Source organism: Oratosquilla oratoria, chromosome 12, assembly GCF_046742065.1.
Source record: "Oratosquilla oratoria isolate Oo_2021 chromosome 12, ASM4674206v1, whole genome shotgun sequence".
Taxonomy (NCBI): Eukaryota; Metazoa; Arthropoda; class Malacostraca; order Stomatopoda; family Squillidae; genus Oratosquilla; species Oratosquilla oratoria.
In genome coordinates, this window is record NC_134788.1 from 15454972 (window position 1) to 15461981 (window position 7010).

Below are 7010 nucleotides of genomic sequence, written 5' to 3' on the forward strand. Positions count from 1 at the left end.
ACTATTATTATTATATTGATAAGTTTATTTGGCATTGAATCAATACACATGAAGTGCAGATAATGAAAAGAACCCATAGTTCGAAATAACAATTACAAATGCCGAGGATAACGTATGAGTAGTTGTATACAGAAATGAACCTAACGGAAAGAGCGAGATGAGGCACTAGCCAAAAACGAAGCCTTGGAACTACTTGAGGCTACATCTTTTTCATCAGCTGCTTTGGAAGGTAACAATAAGAATTTTTACATCTTGACTGGTTAAAAATGGACAACAATCATGCATTTAGTTACATTTCTCAATACATTTTTTTTGTACCACAAGTGTTACTAAAGATAGTTTGTATCTTCAAGAACAATTATTTCTCACAGTTGTTAAGCTTAGACACAACATACCACTTGAATTTCTAACTTTCATCAAAGGTATTCCCAAGACCACTTGTATTGATTATTTTTGGAAGTGGATTGAATTAGTGCATGCCAAGATTGCTTTTATAGTTAAGTGGCCAGACAGGGAATAGATAATACTGGTCAACAAAATTCATTAAAATATTTGTCCCGCAAGCAAAAGATGAAATTGATATTAATGATAAAAAAAAAAAAAAAAAATCGGCTAATTTCAAATATGTTCTCAGAATTTTTCAGTTTTTCTGTGATAGCATACTAAAAATTTAAACAAATATAACTGATAAATGGTGCTGATATTTCAATGAAACTTACCTTTAGAATGTAGAAATGTATGATTTTCGAGTGTATTTTGCTTCTGGAAGATCCCTTTTTAGTGTCCAACAGTAATCAGCCAACATTGGAGACCCCCACTTCCTTTGATACCGGGTTTCCATGTTCAGAATGTCCTGGTGAAACCTCTCACCATGCTCGTCACTGACGATGCCAATATTTGCAAGGAAAAATATTCCAAGCGAGAGTCTAAAAAGTTAATTTTTAGGCTCTTTTACAATTTCACAATAGTTATTTACTTCGTGATTCCCCAAAAACTCTGCGCAAACTTTCTGAAATGACAAGTATGCAGCTTTTTCAAGATCATTTAGCTCTTCATCCAAATTTTGGTCTCTCATCAGCTCCCTAATCTGTGGTCCAACAAAAATACCTTCTTTGACTTTTGCGTCACTTACTCTAGGAAACTTATTTTTCACATATGTGAATCCTCTGCCAATTCTATCCATACATTTAACAAAAAATTATTTCATCAACCCTAGCTTAATATGCAAAGGAGGCAGATAAATTTTCTTTGAATCAACAAGAGGAGCGTTGACAACATTCTTCTCTCATGGGGTCGGAGGTAGTTTCGGCCACACATTCTTTTCATAATGAAAGCAACAAAACTTTGTGTAACCTAGATGCATTCCAAGTGAAAACGCCGCAACCTTTAGGTCACCACAGCTACTCTATTTATATTCTTTATATTTATTTATTTATTTATTTATTTTTTATTTATTTACTTATTCATTTATTCATTGCAATAGAAGCTTCATGCTCTCATATGTTTCCTTTATGTCAGCTGCATGGGCCAGAGGAACAGAAGGAAACTTATTTCCATTGTGGAGCAAAACAGCTTTCAGACTCACTTTTGAAGAGTCAATAAACAAGCGCCATTCATTCCTGTCATATTTATGGTTAAGTTCATCCACAACAGAATATACATCATTGCAAAACACCACACCATTCTCAAGTGAGAAAAAATGTTCAAAGTCACAGTGTCGCTTACGATAAAAACTAAATTTGGGTTCTTTCTGGAGAAGATTCCAGCCCTTTAACCTGGAAGGAAGCAAGAAGTTCAGATTGCTTTTTTGACAAGTTAAATCCTGCACAAGATCATTCAGATCTCCCTGACCCAATAAATGGGGTTCACTTGAAAAACAGATGGGCTGAAAGTCCATGTCTTCTGTTTCTTTTTCCATAACTTCCTCGCTTGACTCATCATCACTTAGTTCCATTTGTTTAAGAGAGTTTTGACTGTGAGGTGCTGGTCTCATAGCAGAAGCAGATGATAAATTAGGATGTTTCACAATATGCTTGGATGTTGATGTTATACCTTTTATATTTGTAATGCAGAAGTAGCAATCTGAAGTATGATCTTTTGGCTCTCCACATCACACGTAAACAAAAGGAGCACATAACAGAATGGTCAACGTCATGCAGAAGCAATAGACGGGAGGAAATCGCCATAGCAAGGCTGAGGAAGAATTCCACCTACATCACCCACCTAAATCCTTATTGTAGATGGAGGTAGACAATTAGGTCGATGCAGAGGTAGATGGAGACGAATGCAAATTCAAGATCAGTTGTTGTGACTGCGAAGTGCTGAGTCGCGGACTGTTTAGTCGCCGACAAGCGACAATAGCTGAGTCAGACTCGCGTTAGCTTGGATTTGACTGTTTATAAATAAGGGTTGGAGCGGCGATGAAATATGCTAATGTAACATGGTGTAAGCGCAAAGTTATTTTTCGTTTGACAAATGCTGAGGTAAAAGATATTGGTAGTGACATTGTAACAGCCTTCCGGATTGGAGAAAAGGTGGAGGAGGAGGAAAAATGATCGGTGCATGAATTCAAAGTCACGCCCATAAGGTGTGACAAATTTTTGAGAAGTCACAGGAGATTGGATGAGAAAAAATAGTGACGTCATACGAAGGTAGCTTGGCGTATGATACGGAGCTCTAGACAGACGGAGACGGGGAGAGAGACTCTGTGTGTGTAACCGAAGACAGTGTAAATTTAGTGAGAAGAAAGAAGAAAATAATTCCATCACTTTCCTTAACCTAAGGACTTGTCTGAAATAATATGAGAAATACAAGGCATGGGGCCTACTGAATAAGATGAACTTGTAATTAGTGAAACTGACGTGTGAGTGAATTACGAGACTAACATTACAGAAGTGTTATCGGTTGAGGACCGACACTTATATCACTGGCGCATTTCCTCCCCAGTGCAACACCTGCAACACTACACTATCTATGAGATACATACTCATACACTGCACGAAATATAACACACATCGCCAGGCGCTTATACATCATTGCAGATTCAACAACATTCAGTTAAACGTGACAAATCTTGTGGCCAATGACTGTTTCCTTATTGTCAAAGTAGTGTTTTAATTTGCTCACAACAGGGCTGTTGTGGAAATTTGTTATGGTAAATTAAACTGGGTCGCAGGTTCACGCCAGGCTTAATGACCTCCTTATGGGTCGATAGCATTAAGATTAAAAAAAAAAAAAAAAAAAAAAAAAAAAAAAGGGAATTAACTGCAGCGACTCTTCGCTTCAGAAAAATGTCCTCAAGACAGAGGAGGACCCTGTACTTCGCTCATGTGAGAAGCATCCCAACATATTCTGCTGTCACGCTTCACACACTTTGTAAGACACCATTACAGAAATTGTGTGTGTGATTCACCTTGGTCTTTGGATCACGTGTTGGACTCGTGATCGACAGCTATTTCCTCTCCGGAAGAGAGCTCAGATCTCGTATGACCGATCTATGGGTAATGCTATGACCTTACACGTACACACACACCCAACTCCCCGTCCACGAGAGTTAGAGTAACGACTCGAAGCGCAGCGATATTGAAATAATTTCAGCCCTGGGCAGGATTCGAACCAGGTACCGTCGGCACCCCCGTGCTGACAGTCTGAGACTCTACCAACCGTGTGTGTGTGTGTGTGTGTGTGTGTGTGTGTGTGTGTGTGTGTGTGTGTGTGTGTGTGTGTGTGTGTGTGTGTGATTCACCTTGGTCTTGGATCACGTATTGGACTCGTGATCGACAGCTATTACCCCCCCCCCCCCGAAAGAGAGCTCATATATGACCGATCTATGGGTGATGCTGTGACCTTACACGCACACACGCACACCCAACTCCCCGCCCACGAGAGTTGGAGTAACAACTCGCAGCGCAGCGATACTAAAATCATTTCCTGCCCTGGGCGGGATTCGAACCCCGATCGCTGTAGTGGCAGCCGGGAACTCTAACCACTGCCCCACGAGTCGTATATGTATATATATATATATATATATATATATATGTATATATATATATATATATATATATATATATATATATATATATATATGGGATGATGAAGGGAAGAAGGTAGTAGAAGCGAGCATTCAGGGATTGGTTTCAACATAGGATGAGAGATAATATGAGAAGTATAGAGAAAAAAAATAAGAGAAGCAAAACAAAATTTAACGGAGTCAGAAAAGAGAGCAATGTAAATTAAAAGAGGAATTATGACATAACAAATTTAAAGCAATAAGAAGATGTTTTGGAAGGAAATCAAAAGAGAAGAGTCGAGTAGAGAAGAAGAGGGTAAAAGGCACAGACGGACAGATATTGACGGAAGAGGAGGCAGTAAGGGGAAAATGGGAAGATTATTTTAGAGATATTTTGACTATGGAGGAGGATAAGGGGATTGGTGGAAGCAGTGGGAGACGCTAAGAAAATGACGGCGGTGGGAGAGGAAACTGGAGGGGAAATAAGAAAAGATGGGGTGCAAGTAGCTCCAGAAATGATGAGAACAGGTAAGGCACCTGAGTTCGAGGGGTATCACGCGGAGTGTCTGAAGAAGGGAGGTACAATGATAGTGTACTGGCTGGTGAGGTTGTTTAATATGTGTCTAAGGTAGGGTAGGGTGCTGGACGACTGGAGGGCTTGTTTATTTCGATTTTACAAGGGAAAAATAGGACAAATGTGAATGTAGTAATTTCAGAAGGATCAGTTTGTTAGGTGTAGTTGGGAAGGCTTGTGGGAAGGTTTTGATTGAGAGGATTAGGAGAGGAACAGAGGGGTTGGTGAGGAAAAGGGGGGGGGCGTTAGTAAAGGCAGGAGTTGCCTGGATCAGATTTTTGTGGTAGGAGAGATATGTGAGAAAGGTTAAGGAAAAGGTAAGGATGTTTTTGGGCCTTTATGGATTTGGAAAAGGCTTGTGACAGGGTTGACAGGAAGGCACTGAGATTATACTCTAACTGATCCACTGAAGGATTATTAACAAAAGTATCTGTATTGAAAGGCATTGTGAGTGTTTTTACTCGTAGAATTCCACTCCGGAGAAACATCGTACAAATAAAGGTTTCGTCCCCATATGGTGTTCAACTCGTCAATCTTGTCGGCAACTGCCACTTTCATGAAAACTGTAATAAGTGTTTTAAATATGGTCATCTTGCTAAGTTTTGTCGTAGCCAAACGATCGTGTGCGGTAAGTGTGCAGGCGAACATCCTACAGATGCCTGCACTGCAAATGTGTTTCAAGGTGTCAACTGCCCCTCTAACAACAGTCATGCATCCACCTCCCGAGATTGTCCCACCTTCAAAATAGAAAAAGAAATTTGTACCGAGAAAGCAACTTGTGGCATCTCTTTCTACGAAGCACGGAAACGTGTGATGGAAAGACAAGTTACCCCAACTAGTCCCTCCGGAGCAACTTCCTATGCTTCTGCAGTTAAGAAAACATACAGAACCATTCAGCGGCGGCGCAAGGAATTTTTATTTATGGAGGCTAAAGGGGGGCTGAGCAAATTTTTGGGGTGGCTGATAGTACTATAATTTCCGCGTTAGCGGCAATCCGAAAGGCGTAGTCCAAGGTCCACCATGGGGTCAGAGGGGCCGGCCTAGGGTCCTTCGTGGGGTCCAGGGGCACCGCCCTGACGGGAGCTCTGCTAGGATTTTTTGTTGGGGGCTGAGGAGGGACTCAACATGTTGACGAGGGGGGGGGGTCTCAGAAAATATACTCAGATGATGATCATTCACGAACATCTGAACATGGGAGGCATACCATGCTGTTTTGATCCCGGTAAAAAAGTTGATTTTCTTACCTCACTTATCTATTGTTCGAGTGAGGTATATCGAGTTTCCAAACCGACTGCTGGAGGCCTATTATTATCACTTCACCGAGCTGATATTCCATTTAGGTTGCAAAAAATTACACGGTACTTTGGGCAGGATTGTAATCAAAACCCCCTCTACATGCTCTGCATGCTGTGACTAGGGTTTCTTGAGCTGGAATTAAATGTCTATGAATGGGGTATTATTGTCTGTCAATCATCAAATTGCGTAATTGGGTAAGGAAGGAAATCAAGTGTAAATTTTTACCGTGACCAATTCATCATGCAGTACATGCCATAGGAAATTCAGGGCCATTGTGGAAATTCAAAATCTTCTTATATAGTATTGTGGGCCCTGGCATCTAATTACCCTTTTAACCCATGTAGCATATACGTCTGTGTAAATTGCTTCATGAAACATTACTTGAAGTAGGCTATATTTCTTCAATTGTCGAATAAACAAAAATTGAAGCAAAAACAAAAACAAAAAGGTATGTAAAACATTTATATGAATGAAAATGAAATTCATATCTAGCTGAACAAACACTTTTGAAACATAAGCACTTACCTTGAAACTATTTACATATTTCGATAACAAAAATGTAATCCTCTTGCTAAACTTAATTGTAAGTTGTTCCTTAAGAATATTTTTAAAAACAGATAGAAATACATGTTTTCTTCATTCAGTGTCCTTCATATGAAAAAGCCAGTAAATCCTTGATGTTTTGACATTTCATGGATTTCAACCATAAACAGATAAAGTTAAAAAAAGAAGAGAAACTCACGATGATATATCTCAGGAAATACATCGTTCCACCTACTTTAAAATGATACGGCCATTCCTATGGTTGGCAGCAAATGCATCGATAATCATATCCCTGTGTAATATCTTTGCTCTTTGGGAATTGGTGTTTAATACTCCAAGATTACTGGTACGTTTGTCACCGCTACTGTTACACAAGTAGGTTTTCAGATGCTTTAGGCACGAAAAGCTTCTTTCACGTGATGCTGAGTTAACTGGAAGAGTAACATTAATAAGCACTAGCTTATACAAATCTATGAATGCATCTTTGTACGGTTGGAGCATGATGGCAAAAAATCTGCTTGCACCATACATGGAGAAAGGCCACGTCTTGTATATAGACTCTTCCTATTACTCAAGCCCAGATTTGTC